At 41.7% G+C, this 22,999-nt stretch overlaps 1 protein-coding gene across 7 annotated transcripts in view; it reads right to left on the bottom strand.

Annotated features, from left to right (window-relative positions):
* RNF152 (ring finger protein 152) overlaps positions 1-22,999 on the bottom strand; it is a 43,435-nt gene that overhangs the window by 15,407 nt on the left and 5,029 nt on the right. For 2 of the 7 annotated variants that reach the window (XM_064662385.1, XM_064662396.1), the window contains exon 1: positions 13,895-16,129. The exons of 4 other annotated variants lie outside the window; for them this stretch is intronic. The gene's annotated coding sequence lies outside the window, so the exon portion shown is untranslated. Of the gene's footprint in view, positions 1-10,383; positions 10,403-13,894; positions 16,130-22,999 lie in introns of those variants that run through there. One more of the 7 variants, XM_064662426.1, reaches the window with a different exon arrangement.

Consider the following 22,999-nt stretch of genomic DNA (forward strand, 5'->3'; position numbering starts at 1 on the left):
AATACACTTAGTCTAACAAAAGCAAATGAGATAAATACACTCTGACTATCAGCTGTAGTTTCACAGAAGCGCATTTTCAAAGACTGTTACTCAGCTTTTTCTGGTTGTTGGCTTAAAAAAAAAAAACACAGCATGGGACAGTTTTCAACAGACAACTTACATTTCATGAAGTGACTAAAAGCTGAAGAGGACCACGTGGTCAACAGGACTGCTGGTTTTTACAAGTATATTTTGCTAAGGATCTAAAGGATCTTACAGTGAAAGGGCAGGTGGTTAAGGGATTTCTTTAAAAAAAAAAAAAAAGTCACGCTCATCCCAGTGTTCCCTACAGCACATCCCAAAGTCATTAGTTACTTTTCAAGACTTACATCACACAAGCCTCACCACTTATTTCCACCTTGAAATCTCTGTTCAGTTCTGGGCTCCTCATTACAAGAAGGACATTGATGTGCTGGAGCATGTCCAGAGAAGGGCAACAAGGCTAGTGAAGAGTCTGGAGCAAAAGTCTGATGAAGAGTGGTTGGGGGACCTGGGATTGTTTAGCCTGGTGAAAAGGAGGCTCAAGGGAGACTGTATCACTCTCTACAACTACCTGAAAGGAGGCTGTAGAGAGGTGGGGGTCAGTCTCTTCTCCCAAGTAACAACTGACAGGATGAGAGGAAACGGCCTCAAGTTGCACCAGAGAAGGTTTACATCAGATGTTAGAAAAAATTTGTTCACAAAAAGGGTTGTCAAGCATTGGAACAAGCTGCCCAGGGAAGTAGTGGAGTCACTGGAGGTATTTAAAAGATGTGTCAATCTGGCAACTGGAAACATGGTTTAGCAGTGAACACGGCAGTGCTGAGTTAATGGTTGGACTTGATGATCTTAAAGGCCTCTTCCAACCTAACCAATTCTGTGATTCTGTTCCATGCAACATCACACAGAATAGCAGTTAAGAGCCAAAGAGGCACCTTAGGGACTGCTCAAAGAAAGGGGAAAATGCAAAAAGTCTGCATTGTCATTCTAGAAGGTGTTGCACTGGAATAGATTGTCTAAGAAGACATGATGTACATACACCCAGCTTTATGCATCTATGCAGGATTGGACCAGATTCCACGCAGTTGAGTTCTTTCTGTTATAGTATTATAACTGTGTACGATTTTACAGTGGCACGCTGAACACTGGAAACTTCAATGTACACAACTAAACCAATGCCAAAGGAACCACACTGACTTATGGCCACTGAGGATTTGACACACAGACAGAAAAATCAGTGTTACAAAACAGAAGCAAAAATTGCCTCTTTTCTACTGCCAAACAAATTCTTGACTAGGATGAAAAAAATGTTCAGCTCCAGATCCAGATTTACATTGTGCCACAAAGTACAACATCCCTTGCTTTCCCGCCAAAAGGTTTTCAGAATTATTTAGTTTACTGATATAATTGTTACTTTTTAGAGTTGAGTCAGTGTTTTCCTAACTTTTGCTTAAGTGCCTTCACTGTCAGGTGTCTTTCACTGTAATGATTGCTGCTCTTGGGTTTTTTCTGCCAACCACAGAAATGATCAAAACATATTACTAAAGCGAGACATAAAGAAAAAATTGCTTCATATTTTGAAAATAACAGCAGGGATTGGAAAAATCATTTTCTATTTTTTAAACCACTCCTTCACACTGTGCTCTCTATTTTTTAAGCAGTGAAGCCTCTGCCAGTTACTTTCATGCCGATTTTGCAGAACACCTGCCAGAGTGTGGCCTTTGCCAATAAACAAGATCCTTGAAGAAATAATATAAAAGAAATAATATAAAGAAATAATATAAAGATCAATACAAATAATTAGTACTCTTATTCTTATTACTAACATTCACATTCTTTGCTCAGAGCTCTCATCTTCTGGAGCAGCTGCCTCCAGAAAAAAGAGAGCAAAAAAAGCAAGTGCCAGCAGGTGGCACTCCAGAATATAAACCATTAAGCACCAGGGCTCGCAAGATCAAGAAACCCAGTTCTGCTCGGCTGTCCCACTACTGCTTTAGCACCCTCCAGAAGGTTTGTTTTGGTTTAGGATGATTGTCTCCACCCCCCACTCTCCCAGCCCTCCCAAACAGCAGGGATAAATGCTGCCAGTCCTAGCTTCTACCTTGGTGCTGGATGGGATATATCAGCAAACTGAGGTGCACCTTGTGTGGTCACTTCCAGAAGCAAGAAAGGGTACCAGCACACCCAAAGCACTGAGATCATTACTCGCGCCCTGACTGAGGGGAGAGCTCTCACTGGGCAGGTAGAGTTGCTTTCCCACCTTGTGCACAGAGAGGTGGTAGTGTCTTACTTAGCCTCCCACCACTCTCCTACACTCCTCCAAACATGGTATATAGCTGAAATAATGCTGGCTTTTATTGCTTTAAGACAGCACAATCAACAAAAAACACCCCCCAACAATTAGGAAACCAGTTTCCCTTCTGTTTATTTTTAGCTGTGCCCTACAGATACATAACAGCTACCATGCTCACCTGCATAGTTAGGAAGTGTCGCTACAGATGGTTCCTCGAGGCACGGTGAAGATTCCCAACCTCCTTTGAGCCTTCTGTCTTGCTCCAACACTTGCGCTCCTCTCATATCAAAAAGTCAATCAAACTGGCACTTCTTCCAAACACTGACTGTCAGTAAAGCCTCTGCCTAGAAGTCTTATCAGCCAGAAGAAATAAATCCACCTAAAAGCTGTGGCCCATCTGGTCTTTGCATCTCTCATCTAAATGTAAGAGCAACTGCTTGTTTTGCTCTTGCTGGAAACCCCTAATCCTTCAGTCTAAAACTGTTTAAAACACTGTGCAACTTAGGGGAGATAGGAGGTAGTATCCTTAAACCTAGAAAAGATTGTGCCATTCTCTTAGAAAATGAAATTTTAAAGAAAAACTGTGCAAGTCAGTTGTTTTGTCCAACTCTAGCCACTAAGCATAGCAGTCAACACCTAGAGAGTTAATTAATTGGTTCAGTTGACAAAGATGCAACTCCCACATTGTTCTCCCTTGGAAAAATTCAGAGTTTAAAAACACTGAAGGTCATACAACTAGGTGGAAAAAAAGCCTGCATTTTTATCAGAAGTCTTTATGAATTACCTAAAAGCTATACAAATATGGAGAGTAACCAGCCCTCTTGCAAAAAGCAAAGTATTTACTGCTTAAACTCTCCTTAAAGGCAAACCTGTACCATGGGATCCATCTGCTCATGTGGAAATAGCAGAAAAGATCTGTCAGAAAGTAATTTCCTTTCCTCTCCTGTATATGTCAGTGGATCACTGGCATTTCTCTGTTCCCCTCCCCCCAAATTGACCCCAAATATAAATAGACACAAAACTGCAAAAGTTTAAGGTCATATCTGTGGATACGAGAAACAAATAAAACCAAAGTAATGTGCCCTTCTTGCAGAACAGGGCCCACAATCAATGCCACGATATCCACTGTGTTTAGGAAATTCCTCTATATCTAGAATTCCAAACCCATTTCCTCACAAGTAATAAACACCTTTTGTCTTAATGGTTCACTAACATCAACCACTGGAAGAGGCACAATTCAGCTCCAGGTTTATGTACTATATGTGCTGCACAAAAGTTTGTTCAAAACATGTTTTTAGAGCAAGTATTTTTTAATACACAAAGATGGGCTGATGGCATGGAAATAATGGGGCAACTGTTCTTGCTTATTCTGCCTTCCTAGCTGCTATCCCAATGTGGATTTGGCTCATAAAATATTCACCCGTGGAAAAACAAGTCATGAAGCATAACTGACACCCACACCAATCTTAACACTGAGCAGCAATGAAGCTTGTAACTGTCTGGTGATTATCATGAGGCAACAGAAGTATTTCCAAGTTAGTAAGTTACACATTGTTGCTGTAAGAACTTATTTGGATTTCCTGTTTCCATAGATGTCCCTGAACAGATGCATGGATGCTCTCCTCAATATCCCACCTACCTGATTGGGAAGCAGAACTTCCCAAGAACTTCCTAAGGGGTGATGAGGCTTTTGTACTCTCCTTGCTGTTAGGTACAATAAACTGCCGTCTCTAATGAGCAACCTCTCTCTAGAGAAGAGACCAGACTTAGTGTGGACTCTTGGGAGCTTTAAGGTTCCCAGGCAGCAAAATGTAGGCAAGTGCATTGCAAGTAATTTCAGAAAGGCATGCAAAATTCTCTGGCACTAACTAGTCAATAGGCACAAAAAGGGTCAATCCCTTTGTAAGTTCTGAATTTAAATTTAAAAGAAAATATCATATATTTAATGGAGGTGGAGGACCAAAGAGAAAACATTAGAACACGAGCTTCTTGCTTTAAAGACCATAATTCTATCCACCTATATTCTTTTTTTAGCTTGATTTTCACAAATGAGCTCAGATTTTGCAAGCAGACTTTCAGGCTCCTCAAAAATAGAGTGCAGGTGCAAAACACAGGTGCCTAAATGTCAGCTGTACAACCATAAGAATACAGGCATCAGACCTCTTTTAAGAAAAAAAAAAATATTTTCATTCCCTTATGTTGATTGCATAACCCCTCTAAAGAAAGCAGTAAAGGTCACTGAAATGCACAGGCCTTTGCTGATGGAAAAATGCTACTGTGTATTGTTTAAAATGACACAAAAGAAACGAGCATCAGTGCTAGAAAATGAGACCTGTAAAGGAGTGAATTGAAAAATTCCAACTCAGCATTATATCCTCATTCAAAAATGTATGTGTACAGGTTACAGCTACCTCTGTATCCTCCTCGTTTGAAAACGCAACAGTATAATACTTTTATTAAAAGACGAAGTTGTAAATTCTTATCACTTTGTTAAATTGCTAGTGCATGATCTTTAATTTTTTTGTTCTCATTTCATAACCACCCATTAACATAGAAGATAAGAGTTTCTCCTATGGACCACACAAAGGAGTTTCAGCCAGTTTCAGCTCCTCCAAGAGCTACAACCATAAAGTTCCTGTACTTGTGGAGTCATGTTTCCCCTGCCCCTCACCAAACACAGCCACTTATTTTTGGGTCACACTGACTCCAATCAGAAGGAATTAAGGAAGAAAGCAAATGTGACACACAATTCTAACTTTTCTTCAAATAACTCCTCATTACCAAGGTGAGACCATGAATAGCCCTGGAGCTCACACCACCTTGTATCAGGGATGTGGCTGCATCACAAGAGACATAGACTGTAAATCAGACAGCTGTGAAAACCAGCTTGGGTCCAGCTCTGCCAGTATTTCCTTCTGCCACTTATCCCTCCGTATGACTCAGTAACTGTTCTCAAGAGCAGATCTGGGCTAGACTTGCCCAGGAATCCTTCCAATGGAAAACAGGTCGCTCCTCAAGCAGTCCTGGGCCATTCCCAAATGCCAACATATCTGACATGCACTGTCTGAGAGGAAAGCCTCAGTCTTCCTGACCTTTAGATAAAGAGGAGGAAGGCTAAAATCTCAAACATTCAGCAAAAGCTTTCAAAAAAGACAACCACTGGATTTTTAAGACCACCTCAAACTTATCCTGACATGCCCTAGATTTCATAATCTATTTTAAAATTCCCTTTCAACTGCTATTACTTGGGTTTTCTGTAGAAGTTGCACAAACAGGGAGAGTGGCAGCTTGCAAGAGATCACAAGATGAAAGGTAGAAGACACAGTGAAATTGAGAGAATTAAAAAACCCGTTTCTGTATGTTTGAAGACTTTCAGGAGGGTCAGGGGGTTTTTTTCCAAAGGATGTTGCTAATTAGCCAACCATAACAGTAGCAGTTGTAAACAGTCCCGTAAAAATAGCTCACTGTTTATTAAAAACAAATTTAGAAGTAAAACAACTTCACTGAGTTCTCACTAATTTGCTATTGCTGACCAGCTTCTGTCTTCTAGGCATCCTTAAACTTCATACACTGACATATTTCCTACTGCACAGACTGACTATATTATCAGTCTGATCAATTAACAGAATTCCACCATTTCTGTTGATTTCTATTTTAAGAAGGGAATCTACTTCAGAAAGTAAAATCTGAAGTCTGAAGAGTATTTTATTCCTGTTTCCAGTATATCTCCATTCCACACTTCAGAAATATTTATGCCAAATGAGAGGTCTCCTCAGACAAATCAAATCACATCTCCTACTTGCTATACTTTGAACTCCAGTATCCTAGAATCACACTTTATTACTGCGGGACAAGCCCCTAAAAATGGTATTTTGTGCTCACAAATTAAGCCAAGAAGCTGATTTAAAATAGAGAAAAGTAAGTTTTCATGAAAATTTAGTGTTTCAAATGAACGCCTTATGAATTACATGAAATTTAACAGCTATGTCACCTATACTAAGGGAAGTGTTGCCTTTCTACTAAATATTGGAAATCTGGCAACCCATTTTTAGAACTGTGAAATGCTGCTTATGACAGCTTGAGGTACTTTCATACATGATGACCCATGTTCTCAACCTCCAACAGGAACTGGGCTTCCCAGCTAGTCTGCATCTCCCATAACCACAGTGGTAACTAAACATGGAAAAGAGGAAATGGAAGTCAGCCATAAAACCAAGCCCCAAGAGACAAGTGAGAAAATAAAGTATGCTAGTTACAGTTCCCATGGGAGATGTTGCTAGCATTCCAAAACCTAACCCTTCAATTCTATTTTTCAGTGAAAGGAGATTTGTTTGGGGATTTTATTCCCTCCATAAAATAAACCAATGAACTTTAACAAAATTAGGATGCAGAAAAACTCTTCCAGAAGGCAATGTAGGGCAAATCTTCAAACCAGCTGTAAAGCCAACTGAAGAGATAAACGGCTTCACCCATTTACCACTCAGAAGCTAAGGAGGAGGGATTTTTCTGCTCCAAGAACATTCCTGAGGCCCTGTAGCAATATATCCCTGACTCCATCCTTTGCCATGCAATTCTTCCCATTTTCAGTTTAAAAGAAATCCACTACACAGGATTGGATCTTTAAACCCTTATTCATCAAAACCCCTCAAGGCTTTAGCTAGTTTGCACCAGTATGACAAAAAGACCTTGATGTATAGTTTTCATGGTGGTACCCCAGTGCTTGACACTGCATTGAAACGGAATTAGAGGGGCGCATGGCTTCTGGATGCTGCAAACACCCCATTTCCTCATGCTGCTAACACCTCATCCTGAAATTAGAATATAAGTATGTCAGGGCTTAGTAATGGGACAAGACAGCCAAAACACAACAAGTACCCCATCAAACATGAGGGGAAAGCAATCCTTTTCATCATCATCCCTGTGCAAGTTGCTGTAATGAAAAAAAAATATTCAGAGAATTAGATACAAACACCCTCGCCTGATGAACAAACTCATTATTTCAACACAATTCAATATTCTGGAGTATCAGTAGTGCTGATAACCTTCTTTCTTCAATGGTCCTTTGTTTTCTTTTCCTTACACCAAAAAAAAAGAAAAAAGAGCTATTCTGAGCTGCAATACACCTGGAGAAGCAATGAATGTGTAAGCATGTGTCCATCACAGGGCTGGCTTGAGAATTGCAGCAATCTCTCCAAGAGCTGGCTAGTGCTTACTTTCCCTCAAGGCAGAACCTCAGGCAGGAAGATATTGCTTAAATTAACACTTTTGGAGGTAGTTCTCCAACAGTGTCTCAACAGCAGCTGCCTCAAAGAGATCTGGAGAAGATAACTAAGAAAGTAAACCTGTTGATCTGTTGATCACAAGCTTAAATTCTGAGCAAAGATTATACTACTATCAGTAAAAAAACTAGGGGGTACTACCTAAGAAGAAGTTTAAACACACATAGTTGCAATACTGGGTCTACAATTTAGAAAGCACCTCTATTAACAGAGTTATGCACTGGAACAAGCATCTGAACTATTAATACTGCTGTTAATGGACATCTCAGTTTTACTGGCAATAGCAAGATCTAAACTGGCCTAAATTTAGTTTCAAACAAGCCTTCTGTCCAAATTAATCTGTGTGCAACAGGGTCAGGGCTTCCCCAAGCCACATGCAAATGACAGACTTGGTGAACCCACACATGAACCTGGGTATGCTCATGGCAGAAGAAAACTTTCTTTCACTAAGGGTGAACCTGACTAAATTATAATATTCTTTTCCCTTCTCCAGATGAAAGTTTTAAGTACCAGGAATTTCAGTAGTTCAGCAGAGCTCCACTAATGCCTCCTCCTAACCCCATTCCACTTTGAAGTGCATAATTCAATATCCAGGTCAGAAAGGAAAAGCGAGTGTGAGGGGAAGGCAGGTTCCCGTCCCTGCTCCAATGAATGTTTAATTATTTTATATTAAAAATTCATTTGGAAAAAGGCTAAAATCCAGGCAGTCTAATGGTTTTAACTATGAAGATAAAAAGATCCAGGATCAAATGCTTCCAGACAAAGGTGGGAGTTCAGTCTTAGCTTCCCTTGGGCTGAGTATCAGATCTAACTCAAGAGAGAGCAACACTAGCTCCATCACTGCTTACAGCTCAGCAGAAGGCACCTAACTCCAGAAAGGAATACAAAGGAGAAGTTCAGCAGGTTTTCCTGGAACAGAAAGAGGGCTGCCGGCTTAGAAGTCCTCCTCTTGAATCTCCCTTGAAGCCAGTTCATGTGTCTCCTGATTTGGGATGCCAGGTTTCCTGGGCCAACTTTTCTCTTAGAATTGCAAAAGAAGCTTTGTTACCTGCATCCCATAGCATACAGTGCCCAGAGGCTTGATACCGTAGTAGTTAAGGTCTTTTGTGGATCTACTCTGCTGAAAATGTTCCTATGTTGCTTTAGTGTTTGGAAAACCGTGTAATTGACCTTACAAATGACAGCCAATCCGGCTGAGCTAAACACTGAACAAAGTGCTCCCATCCGCTCTTCCTCCTCATTGAGAGAAGTCAGGGGGTTACAGGGTTTCAAATACACATCTGAAGTCACATCTGAAGGGTCAGTGAGTGTAAACAAAAAATAGAGCTATTCAGAGGCATTTCACAAGCAGAAGAAAAAAGTCAGTAAATAAACTGCCTGTAGCAAACAGCCCACATGAAGTTAGTTTTTGATTTAATATGTCTCAAAAACAGAACAGGCTAGCATTCTTGCTAGTCAATGAAAGCTCTTCAAATTATCATGCTGCCATACAAAAGGTTAAAAAGGGCGGGTGAGGGGAGGCATTCTCTTTGGAGAAATCAGAAGCTGCATCTCCTGTGCAAACAGGAAGCCACGACCTAGGCTGTCCCTCTGGCCAGGAGGTCAGACAGGGACTCACTGGGCTGCCTGTCCAGTCAGGCAGCGCCAAGGCAGCCAGAGGCACATCAACTGGCAGGCAGGATGTTGGAAAGCTGTGGTAAAAAATCTGCCCTAAGGATGGCCATGTTTCACCAAACACCGGAGTATGCTTTTAAAATCAAGGAATATGCAACCACGTCTCCATCTCAACCACTAGTGTCTGTCCATGGCAGACATAACAAAAATTAATTTTCCAAACAAGTTGCTTGATTACTTTTTTGTTATTTTATATGATTCCTCATTCTCGGAGGGCCCCATCATTGCCTTCAGCTTAAGCCATATCTAAAGGACAACATCCCAGGCAGCTTTCACTATGTGACATGAGCTTAGACAGGAGTGGGCATTTCCTTTACCTACTACAAGCTGATGAACTCCCACTGGATATTTAATTCAGACTCTAAGCTGTATTCACCAATCACTTGAAAGTTAAATAATTATCCCATTTAAAGAAATCTAACAATTATATTTTGCATCCCCCTCCCTCAGCTATTGCTCTTGTGACAATATTCATCTTGTCCATGACAACTATTATCTGCTATATAAATATTGATGATCTGAGTAATTGCTGTTCTGTACATAATGCTTCTCACAGATATAAATTTCTCTGTCTGAAGTAGGCTGCTGACAATGTGCTTTCCTCCTTTTGCATGGCAATGAAACATTACTCAAGGTGTCACTGGGTGGGGGGGAAGGGTGAAGAAAGAAAAAAAGCAGCAAGTAAAAACAGCCCTTGAAGAGGATAAATGCAGTGATGTTTGTCTATGCTGGGAAGACTGAATAGTACCAAAGAACAAGAAGTTAGTTAAGATGGTATTCAGGCAGCATAAGTTTAGCCTACATTGTGCCAACACCAGGCACTGTTGAAAAGGAAAGAACTGCTCTGGACCCAACACTGGCCACCACTGCTAATCTGGAATACCACGTTCTTGGGACATGTTGTATACAACATTGTACCCCCTCGTGGTTCACTGACAGCAGGGGTTATTTCTTCTGCATCAAAATCCAATCAAAAATCTTGAACTAGAGGAAGAACACCACGCTGAACATTGTGCTGGGACATCCAATGCCACCCTGTAACCTATGCCAGCACAGGGCCGACATGTCACACAAAAGCAAAGATGGTCTTTAAGCATCCAACATACCATCCATACATACCACGGGCACAAAACAGCATTTCTTCAAAGCCTTTTGCTGGCTCAACATGTTTGCCCAGCAGGCTTTGTGAAGTCAGGTAGTCCTCTGTCTTCCTGCAATTGTCAAAAACCACTGGAATCATTCCACTGCATGTCCTGGCTCATCTGATCACATTGCCCCCTGGTCTGGCAGTACAAACACCCAATTTTGACAGAGCCCTCCCACTAGCACATGGACACACACTTCCAGACTTGAAATTTGCCTCTGGACAGTCAACAGTATGTAAGAGATGATGGCTTTCCTTAGTGGACACAGACTTCCTACAATATAAAACCTGAGTCTAAACCTCAATAAAATTACCTCTCTGGAATTATGGGTCAAGAGACAACTTTTTTCAGCCACATAAAATTTGGCAAGGTTTATGCTAAGAGTTTCTTTGTAGAAATATTCTTTTTCTAAGGTCTTCACCCATCATTTACACTATCTGGAAACAAACACTGGACAAACACCTTTCTTAAATTTAAAAAAAATTCAAAAATACATATGCTACAAAAATTAATGGGGAACTAAAAATCTGCCTGGTTTACATCCGTGTTACTGAAGATTAACAGAGGGTATGAAGAGGATGGAGAAAGGAACAGGAGAAAAGATACTGGACTCCCTACAGGAGATGGAGGCCAGGGCAGGGGCCAGAGGTGGGTAGGGACAGAGAGCAAGCAGGAAGCAAGGGAGAATACAGATAACATACAAGCAACATTTGGAGTCTGGAGTTGGTGAAAGAGGAACTCAATGTTTGCAACCAACAAAAGAAGCAAGAGTCTGAAGTCTTACTTTCTCTGTTGCCTTGTTCAAACAACTACATAGTAAGCCATTATACATAATCACAGCAGCCACAAATTTTTAGAGATAGATATATATTATAAGCACATGAACAGACTCAGTCAAAGTAGTCACTAAACACTCATGCAACCTATCTGTTCCCTGCAACACTGAGCCATCTGCTTGTTCAGTGTGTCCCTTGTCATATAATTAATTCCCCTTCTACTTTACGCAGTTTCTTTCCTTCCCCCTTAATTTCTATAATGCTTTGGGGTTTATATGTTACAACTGCTGTACATCTCTGAATCTTGAAGGGAAGTTGCTTCCAGCAGAAGATTAAAGGCTGAATTGTTATCAGTAACTCTGGGCATGCTTAACTAACACTATGCCATATAGCATAGCCTAATTAGTCCAACAGGTCTTTTAAAAATAATCCACATGACCTCAGTTCTTACACTGAGTCATTTTGGAGATCAGTTGAAACAGAGCCCTGTGTAATTCTCTAACATCAACAGCACACTGCATTACTTGAAGCAGACTGGATCCTAACTACAACCACGTAACTCCCACTATCTCACCTCTGTCTTGTTTTTCCCTCTTCTGTTTTTAAGACAAGACACAATCTAGTGAGCTCTAGCAAGTAGCCAGGCTTACCTACATGGCCTCCTACATTTCTCAGACCTACTTTGGTTGTGTGTAGACTAGTTGTAACACACTTTATATGCACACGGAATGCTCTACTGCTAATACAAATTATTTTGCATGCAAACACAAAATGCAGGTGGGGCCAAGCCACTAACTGCCCAATTCACAAGCACAGACTTTGTACTCTTAGGCTTTTACATGCATATTAATTTCAAAGCAGTGAAATGTACCTATAACTTTGAAAGTCATGTTAAAACATCTTTAAGAAACATGACTCAAATCTTTAGTGTTAGCATCCCTGAGTCACTGAAAAGTAAAACTAAACTTCCATTGAATAATACTCTTATTTTCTAGGTGGTTCTGAATCCCATGTTTCACTGAAATCATGGACACACTTCACTGAAGCTATGCCTGTTCAACCATCTTTTCTTGTATAACAATGTCGATCTGGAGCGTAAAGAAATACAATCTCCATCCACCACAACTGCATTGCCAAATTTCCTTAGAGAGGATGCAAAACAGCAGTATTCCCAGCTCAATGTGTTTTCATGAAGAGAGTAGCAAGTTTCATCACATCTGTGCCCAAGTCGCTATGTCCACAGAAAGAAATGCTTCACTGCATTTGTATCACGCTACAGTCTCTCTCACGGAGATATGAAAATGCAATTTCACTATAAAAATAAATACAGTGGAGTGAATAAGTTCTTGCACTGGGCATATGGCCATCTATTTTCATTGCTTTCAAAAAGCCACTGCGCTAAGACCTAGGAGGCAGACGCTGTGTGGATTACAGGACCCCACTTCTCTAGCTTTTTCTGATTTGCTTCAGGTTTCCTGGGGAGAGCAAGGGTTGCAATATGGTATTTGTGCCTCCCAGATGCTAAGTACCCTTTCTTAAGAAGCAAGGGCAGGTGGATGCTACGTTTACCTTCCTCTATCAGTGTAAGATCTGTAAGCGGGCCTTTTAGTTGCAGCCAAGGCACAGCGAAAGAGGGAACCTTGAACTGTGATGAAGGAACAACTACATCATCAGCATGCATCCTTTAAAGTGGCACAGAGACCTGTATGGATTTGAGAGGTGCAGTACACCTACTAGTCATTCCCTTTGACAGGACAGAACTACTTTGCACCAGCTTTTTACAGGAAAAGCATTCACAGGAAGAGATTTTGCCAATACCCGAAGTTTTGTGCTTTACACAACTAGGAAAATATAGTCGAAAGACTGACAGAAAGTGTACGAGCACTATTCTAATCAAATTTATTTACATTATGTACTTCTGATACAGAATACCAGCTACCAAATACATCACCCAATAATTCAAAGACCTAATAACCAGTTTGAGATTCCACGCAATCCGCTGAAACTGCTGTACTGATAAACCTCTTTCTTCTACATTTTTCACAGAATCACAGAATATTCTGAGTTGGAAGGGACCCACAAGGATCAGAGTCCAACTCTTAAGTGAATGGCCCATATGGGGATTGAACCCACAACCTTGGTGTTATTTAGCACCAGGCTCTAACTGAGCTAATCTCCACAGTTTTGGCTGCAGTAGGTAAGGTGCCAGAAACCTATCTTAGAACAGGAGCTGATGAAATGGGAACATTTACAAAAAAAATAATACAATACAGTTCACAAACTGGTTTGCTTACCAAAGTAACATATTTAGTAGTTTTCTTTTATGCAGCAGTAAAGAACTGCAACTTGCACTTCTTTTGTTTATGACTTCTGTGGTCTAAGACCTTTTCTTCTTCAGCTAATGCCTAGGTGACTCCCAGTTTTCACTTTGAGAATATTGCAAGAATATTTAAGCTGAAGAGAGTCTAAACACATGTATCCTAACACAAAAGATTAACCCCCACTTCCTAGGTGTACTACAACCAAACCACTGTTCTGTTTTCAGATGAAGCTGAACTCCAAAAACTTTAAAAATGTCTTGAAATAAGGTCAGCAATAAATGCAGGATTGTCCTGAGGAGCTACAGGAGTGATCAGTCCTCTTCATAGTTATCTCCAAACATTTAAGGTTTCATGTTGTTTTCTTTTTTCCTTTTGCAGTAAAGCTCACCTGGTTTAAACAACGCCCCTCAGTGTTCACCAACACAGGAGGAAAGAGGAAGAGCTGGTGCAAGATGCTGTTCCTTTTGGGCAGTTCAGAGTTTTCAGTGCTCTGCCGTGTAGGTTTCTGTCTGCCTGGGGGACTCTGAATGGAAAACACTGATGAGATCCACTGAAGGTCACAAAACCCTGCCAGGAGTCAGATGCAGACAAGAAGTAAAACAAACAAAACCCCAAACAAACCAACTGCCCCCTTATATTACTTTTCTTTTTCAGCTTCTTACCTGCAAATCTTGCCACAATTGGAAAAGTGGCAAGAAACGGAAACGTTAATGTGGAAATAGAGTAATTATTTAACCCACAATTTCCTAATAGGTTTTGAAAGTACTGTCAAGGATTCTCCTCTCTTGGAAGAGATGTATTTCACACAGAGAAGCTCAGAATTTCTGTCATGTGTGATATTACCGAAACGCTCAAAGATGGTTTCATCCATCTAGATGACTGCACGCATCCTTTCCACTGAATAAGCAAGCCATGCTGAAACAAAACAGGATCCGCACCTTACCCTGTTTGATTTGATTTACACAAGGGGGAAGCTGATACATCTCAAAAGTATGCATCATATCACACCTGTGACTTCAGACCCTGTGAAAGCCATTACTGGTTTTTGCTCAGACACGTGTGTCATGAACAAAATGGAGAAGGGAGGCTTCCTGAGCTGTGATCCAGGGACAGCTAAGCAGCAGGCAGGTCAGGACACTCAAAGAAGAGCATTGCGCACTTCAGAGCTAGGAGTTGCCACCACCTGTTGTGGCCACATTAAAAAAAAAAAATAAAAAGCTAATGAGCTAAAAGAAAATTAACCAGACATGGCTATTCAATACCCTAGACTAGTTTTAAATGAATGCAACTGTTCTGTAAGTCAGAAAAGGATATGAAAGGGCAAGTAAGTGGAGAATTAAGCCTGTGTTTATCTACCAACAGAATACAAAGTGGAATAACTTGCAAGTTGTTAAATGCTTCTTTGTCATAGAAGTACATTTACATAAATCACTGATTTTCACTAGCTTATCTGTGGTAAGTCAGAAACATCCATATATTTTGATTTTTTCCTCCATACATACATGTGTGAATGCCCACCCAAACCTTTTTCTTCAGGCTTTGACTTTTCTCATTTTGCCACTAAGAGAAACATAGAAGAAAGAGGGTGAGAGAAGGAGAGAAGAGGGATCTTTTTGTATTTTGCTTTTAAAGTAAAAAAATAGGTGGAATACATTTCTTTTTGTGGAATTTTTCTGGTTTGGGAAAAAGCATATTCCATTTGATTAAGTCAGTCAGCTATACACGTGACAAATACCAAGAACAAACAGTTTTGGACCAAAGAGCCTGGCCCTTTGATTTCACCTATAAAAATACAGATATTTCTATATAAAGAAAGCCAATCTTCAGTTCTAAACAGAGGATATGAAAATCAGATTGCCCTGCACTCTTCATACACTGGCCCTGCAGTACACTGCTGATCCACAACATGGAGAAGCATCTAAGCCTCTGCAGAACACATGCCACGGCCACCTTTATTTCTATTTGACAGCACAGGACATAATTAGCATCTTCCAGTTTCTCTTCCCCACTGCCAGTGTGGAACATTTGAGCGTATGAATGGAGGTTTGAGCAGAAGGCCTCATAAATTACACACAGACACAGAGATCTTTTCTGTTTAATACCAATCTTCCACAGGTCTCTAATGAGAGCCACGAACACCACCTACTAATCATCTCATCAGTAATGCAAATAACCATCTTGACCTCTCATCAAGTATCTCTCCAGCTTAAACTCTGTGCCCTCAGACTGCACAGTCCTGGGTGCAAAAGTTGCCAAGTCCCGCTGAAAGACCCTTGTTGTGACAGCGCTATGTACCTCACACTCCACGGCAGGAGCCTGCTGAGCACAGCCATGGATCGGGAGCCAGAGCTCCCTCAGCTACTGTAAGGGCTCACAAGCACTTCTGTCCCTAGCTCAGCACACATCACACAGCCAGATATTGCAAGAGCAGGCATCTCAGATCTCACGAAGGAGGCATTGTTCGGCTACAGCAACATACCTTCAGGCTCCCTAGAACAAAATACTGAGTAAGCAATACAGCAGAATGGCTACAGCACTGGTTTGGCACTCAGAAAATAGAAACAGGACCTTGTTTTAGCCCCCACCAGGGCCATCACACCCTGCTCGAGGGATGCCACAGCAGTGCTGCTATGCTGGATAGACCTCATACTCACATTTACTGTGTCCCCAGACCCACCTGTGTCCCCATCTCCTGCTGTTGAATGAATCCTGGCCTTGGTGTGTCATTTGCCCTGCCTAGGGCTGCAGATGGACCCTGTTAGAGCACTTTGAAATCAAAATGATGAGAAAGGAATTCTTCTGTGAAACACCATACCTGCCCTGCCAGCGAAGTGTGAATTGCAAGAGCTTCCAAAATAAAAATAAATGTATTTTTATTAGCCCCTTACCCTTGGCATCAGGCCCATACTGCCAGTTCTCATAACATTTACAGGGAAACTGGCATACAGAACAGTACAGCAAACAAACGGAAATCCTGTGAGAATCAGGTCAAAAAATACCATAACAGCCTTGATCCCATAAAAGCAGAGACAAGCTACACCTGGACAAGCAAGTTGCAGCTACAGTCACTGATGTTAACAGATCTACCACGGCAAAAGGAAGAAAACAGGCTTCCAATCATCTGCAAAATAGCATAATTCAGGTTTTCTTTTAAATAATTATATTTGGAAAGTATTGCTAAGGAAAAAAAAAAGCTTAAAGAATTGAAATATTCTAAGTAACAGCACCAGCACCTCAGCACCCCTGGTCCTGCTGCGAGCACGCACACACATATTGCCGAGCACAGCTCAGCCGCTGCCGGCAGTTCCCAGCCTCACTGAAGGGAGAATTGCTGGGCTCCCAGTGCCACTCTCAGCAAATTTCTACTTTCTAAGCAGCAAGCGTCTGTACAATAGAAGCCCTCCTATCAGCATTGCCAGCTGTGCCCAAAGCACAAAAAGCACAAGCACGTACACTTGTAAAATCTCAGCGTTTGCCTGCATGTAAACAGTGCACTTCTGGAAAGGGAGAGAGAATATTTTCAGAGTAAACAGTGCAAAGATTTTGTGTCCTTTAGGATGTAAGAAAGCTGTTGTGATCCACTCTCATCTTCCCCACTCACTGCCTAATCAGCCAAGGCACCTCTGTAACTCACAGGGATCTTGACCACGTCTCACAAGCCTGTTTTACTGCCTGCAAGAAGAAACTTTTCCTCTTGAAGCAGTCCAGCTCCCTGGTGTGCTATCCCTCCTAATCTTAGTTTACAGCCATTAAAATACCAACCAACTCCAGAGCAGGAAATGAAGCAAGAGGAACCCATTTCTAAACCTCACCACTGGAATTGCAGTTGTTGCCCCAGGGAGCTTAAGCAGGGGAAAATGGGAGAGCTCCTCACAGCCAGATTGGACCCCAGAAATCCTTACAGAGGTATGAGAGAGGTGGAGAAAATAGGCATGCTAAAGCACTGAGGCAGAAGACCATCTCCACCCCAAACTATTCACTTTTAAAACAGAGCACCACTCCAAGCCCCGGAGGACGCCTTCTTTTAAGCAACTTCCCCTGCAGCTGATGGGAACAGAAGGCTTGTCTGATGAAGATGCTAGAACTTTACGACTGGGACTTTAAATTAAAGAGCCCACTCCTGAAAGGTGTCCTGTTCTCAGCTTTTGACTTGGGAGAAAGCAGGAGGAGGCAAGAGAAAAGACTGATACTTTGTTCTCTTTACTAAACCACCTATATGTGTACTTTTTCAAAACATGCAGAATTATGACAGGTTACGTTTGAGTTAAGGAGCCTGTGGAGAGAAGTTCTCAGTCCCAGAGGAAAGAAAAGCTAGGAACAACACTACAAAGAAGACTGATTTTGTTAAAGCCTGAGTTAAAATGAAACTTAAGAGAATGTTTTCATCCAATCGTGGATGAAGCATACTCAAACAAAACACCTGCCTAGAAGAAAACCTCATGCAGCATGCAACTGCTTCTTGCAGACTGAGCAGGAGGGCTTCATCAGCCGAAAAAGGATCTTCCTTGTGTTATGGACAGGAAGGTGTCAGTGCCAGAAGGCTGACATGCCAGCATGGAGGAAACATAGACCCACGCTGCCAGTCACCACAAGCCAGATGGCTCCAGCATCCTCATTCCTTTCCATTGGGATGAAGGGCACACAGGGGAAATTACAAAACCAGAACCTAGGTACCCCTCACAGGCTTGGGCACCTTGACACCACAGGTGCTTGCAGGAGACTTTCTTCTCTAGATGCATCAGGACAGTATTTCAGATCTGATTTACTGTCATTGCATGCTATTACACAGTACAACTGAAGAAGACTGAGAGCACCAGAGTGTGGAAAACAGACTGGCCCAATCTTTTTCTTTTTCTTTCTTTAAAAACAATACATTTTGCAGCCTACATCAACATCCTCACAAAAATGCTCGATCTGTCCTGCATCTCAGAAGCCGGCTGCTGAAAAACATCCACAATACAATTAAAACATGGATCCGTTAAGTTTCACTTCCCTCTGCAATTTTATAATCGTCTCATCCATCAATTTTGAAAGAATATTAATAGTGGCATCAGCTGGCTCTCCCCCTCCTCTGCTGAGCCAGCTGTTTGCAAGCCCTGTCCCTGCCTCTCAGAATCTGACCACAGATGCTGTGAGGAAGAGGAGAGGGAGGAGGCAAACCAGGGGTGAAGAGAGGCCAGTGGAGCACACCTAACATGGGGGCCACCCCACAGAGGAGCCACTTCTTTCCCAGAGGAGCTACTTCTTTCCCAGAGGAGCTATGGCAACTTTTGGTGCCTGAAGATCTTTCTAAACATACTTACTTCAAAAGAAAACCACACACACAAAATAGAGACAACAAGGTTGTGTCAGGGATTAACTGAAGCCTATCCAAGCTCAGACCAAATCCCAGGCATGCAGGCTTACCAACCCCTTCCAGGCTGGAGATGGCTAGGATGGGCGTGCAATCTTTTCTGGTTTTGTTTTTGGGTTTTATTCTCCCAACTAAACCTTATTCCCTCCTCTGTAAGATGTGTAGAACTCTCCATTAATACAAGTCATTTCTCCCAGTAACATTCCACAGACTAGACAAAGTCCTTGGATCCCCAAGTACCTTTGGACAAGAGCTGAAGACCAGTCCCATGGTCCTTTTAATACTCCCTCCTTTTCAAATACTTGAAGTTCAGTAATCAAATCCTACCTCTTGGACTTACACACAGTGCCAATGCAAGGAGAAAAACTAGTTGGTGCCAGTTTTTAGCATCTGGCTTATTAATTATTTTGCAAAGATGTACAATCTGTTGAGTCATCTGAAACGTTTTAAGACACTGACATTATTTTATTAATCTAGTTTGACATGGTTTATAGCAATCATGGTCATGATTTATATCAGAAACTCCCAAGAACACAAGTCTGACTTTTAAATCATTGTCGTCCCAACTGTTTCACTTCAGGTCAGTCTGGTCTGTTCCAAGGCCAGATTTTGTTGGCAAACATATTTTCTTTGCTGGTATATCCACTTTTCCTCATTTAGTTTGATGAAACAAAAAAGCCCAAAGTACATAAAGAAAGACAATTGTTATGCTCATTTGAACAAAACCAAAAATGTCTACTTTGTCCCCTCTTGCTGCTGCGTGAGGTTTTTATTAACCATTCCCCATCCTCTGAATAAAGCTGTAGGAAGAAACTCACTGTAAATTGGTCAGAAGACAGACATGCAGACATCTAATGACTTGCTGACACTACAGACATCACTTCTCTGGAAAGTGGCCAAGCTGCACCAACTTGCATTTCAGCTGGAAGCCCAGTCTCTAGAACCCACACACTCTTTCTTGCACTATCATGTTGCTATTCAGTTCCAGAGAACAAAAAAAGCACAAGCAACCAGCGTTCCTCACTATGAACTGATGTAATTTCACTATCATGTTCAACTCCACGGAAGGTAGGTGAGATCAAGCAAGACCGCATACAACAAAACAGTGAGAAACAGGGCAGAACACAGCATTTTCTTCAGATGTATATTATTTATATAGAGTTGGCCTAAAGCACCCATTAACCCATTGCTTGATCTCAGAGGATGCTCACAGTAATTGCTCTGGTCTAGAAGTAAGATGAATCCTCTAAAATGCTTCAATCAAAGGTATTGGACTGGCCTTCACCTACAGTTTGAACAAGCAAGTATTACAGATTTAAACTGGAATCAAGATTGTATACAATCCTACCAGGTTATCTAGACCTGGGACCTCTGGAAAATGATAGGTGGCATCGGAAGTAACAGGCTACAGTGATGGTACCCAAAAACACGGGGAGAAGCAGATGGCATCTGTTAGGGAAGCACAGGAAGAAAGGGGAAGGAGGCGGGACTGTGGAGGGTGAGTTTAAGGAGATGAGAAACTGGACTGCAACAGAGTGAAGAGCAGGACAGCACAGGCAAGTCAAAGAGAACTTGGGAACCACCAGTGTTCTGCCTACCTCATCTTCAAATGGGATCTCAGGGTAACCTGGCTCTGGGCTGCAAAACCCCCGAGCACAGCAGCAGATGACCCCCTGAGCACATCGCCTCACTCTATCAACAACCACCATCTATACCCAAACAGTGCTCTTCAGCACGCCCTTATCTCATGGGTCAGAAATCAGCCCAAAGGTCTATGCCCTTGGGATTACTCACGCCACTGCAGATTAATGTGACAAGGCCTAATTTTTATGTATCTCTCCCCTTTCCCTTTGTACAGTTATAAAATTACATTTAAACCTAGCAATGTTAATTTTTAATACAAAGACTGCAAACTTGATCATTTCAAAATTAAGACATATCATATGAAGACTACACACACAGCCTTCATCAAGCTCCTGTATACATCTGCATTGACTGTCTCCAATTCAATTATCACAAACCATTTGAGCCCTGGAAATCAACTGCTTTGAGAAAAAAGATAAGGTTGTATGATAAAAGCAACAGCTGTCTCAAACACTGCCTCACCCAGTGGAGGTCAGGAAGATTAGTGAACAAGGCAATGCAGGAAGAAAAAGAGACAACCACCTTGCTTGAGGAAGTTGGACATACCACTTGCAGGCTCCTTCTTGGCTCCATAGTCTTTTTAAGATGCTCAGCAAGTCTCTGAAACAAGTCTTCTTCTTCAAGTGACCCCTAATGGGGCAGTGCCCACCCTCTGCAAAGCCAAGGCATATAGGGCTAATCTACAAGAGTGCCGACACTAACAGCTGAGTCCTTGTGCTTCCAGCAGATGAACTGCTACGTCATGCCAGGTACTCTGGGACAAATAGAAAACAAAAATCATCCCCAAGTATCTCTTTGAGGCAGCCAAAATTGCAGGTGTTTCAATCACTTTGACTCCATTCCTCAGCTATGAAAATGAAGACAGTACCTGTACCTGAGATGCTGCAAGAATAAGAACTTCCCCACCTGAAAAAGCCCCCCAGGAAGAAATAAGCAGCACTCTTCAGTTCAAGGTCTGGGTGGGGTGTAAAATAAATAGATGTGGAGACACATGCAGAAAGTAAATGTGGGGAAGAGAAAATGAATTAGGCAGCAATTACCTATCCAGTGAAAGAGGGACACTGTGAAAGGGAAAAAATGATGCAATTACAGAATTAAAGATTGTATCATAATGCAGATGCAAAGGGGAGTTCTGCAATGTTAGTCCTGGCACTTCAGTGCTTTGTCCGCCAGATTTTGTAACCCCATTGTTCTCCTGATGTCATTATTTTGTAAGCAATCTAAATCTAACACAATTATGCATTCATATGTTTATATCTTTTCATCATTAATAACGTGTGGAAAAACTGGCAGCCTCCACTCCCAACATGATTGATGCCTCCAGTAGATGGCCGTGCACAAAACTCTCTTTCTTCCACCTTTATCTGAGGTAAAGAGCAGGAAGAAGAGAGGAAGGCTTTATATTCAAACTTCGATTCCATGCACGAACATTTGGGGATTTTGGGGTTGTTTCAGAGGAGGAAACCAAGACCAACATCAATCAACAACTCTGAAATGAATTGTCACAAATCAGATTTTAAGAACAGATGTACTAAGCAGCTGATGTGCTTTGCCCAAGGTTAGAAGGAAAGCTCCCAAGGCCTGGATCCCAAATGACCCCACTAACAGCCTTCTGCCCAAGCCACTAAATCCCTCCTACTGCCACATTAAAACTTATTTAAGTGTAATTACTGCTGCTAACTTCAAGTCAGGAAGAAGCCCATCATCTCCAGGCTGTGTCTGTTGGTGAATGCAGTCAGCGAGCAACTTCAGGAAGAGTGTCATATAAAATACAACTGCAAGCAAACATTACACTTGTATGTGTTCATCCTGGAAGATAATTGTTATACTGGGTCTTTTAAGTAAATTACTCTGCACACCTTGGACTTCAGGAAAATTGCCAACATATTTCTCAGCATCAGACAAGTCTGGGTCACCCTGCTTCATGAGAGTAAGCAGCTACAATAGCAACAACCTAACTTGTTTTATTTGCAGATGGTATTAGCTGGCAAGAGGCAGTGTGTCTGACAGCACACTCCCTATGCATGCTTCATGCTTTTTAAAAGGTCTTATTTGCCTTTGTACGCCCCCACTTACAAACATACATCCAGCATTTCTTCTAAACAGTATTTTTACCTTGTCTAACAGGTGCTGGCAGCTACTACCACAAGCTTTACACGCTTTTTTGTTCCTACCAAAGCAAGTTTCACTTCCATCTTTCCCCATCCTCAGAAAGAAGAGCCTGCAAAACCTGGAGCTATCAAGCCCCTGAAGTGCAGTCAGGCAGAGCCTGCAGTGTCCCAGGAACTTGGGCCATACCAGCCCTTTCAAGTGCACATCTTTTGGAAAAGCTCCACCATGGAAAAGTCCATTGTGGTGATGAAAGCATTGCAATCCTTCCCTCCTGGCATGCAACCTGCTCAGCTCAGTTTAAAAGCTAACAGACAAGGCACTGCACCATCACTAAATGTATATACTTAGCCCAATACATTTAACAACAGGCAGAGATGGTACCGC

The sequence above is a fragment of the Pseudopipra pipra genome, chromosome 1, assembly GCF_036250125.1.
Source record: "Pseudopipra pipra isolate bDixPip1 chromosome 1, bDixPip1.hap1, whole genome shotgun sequence".
Classification (NCBI taxonomy): domain Eukaryota; kingdom Metazoa; phylum Chordata; class Aves; order Passeriformes; family Pipridae; genus Pseudopipra; species Pseudopipra pipra.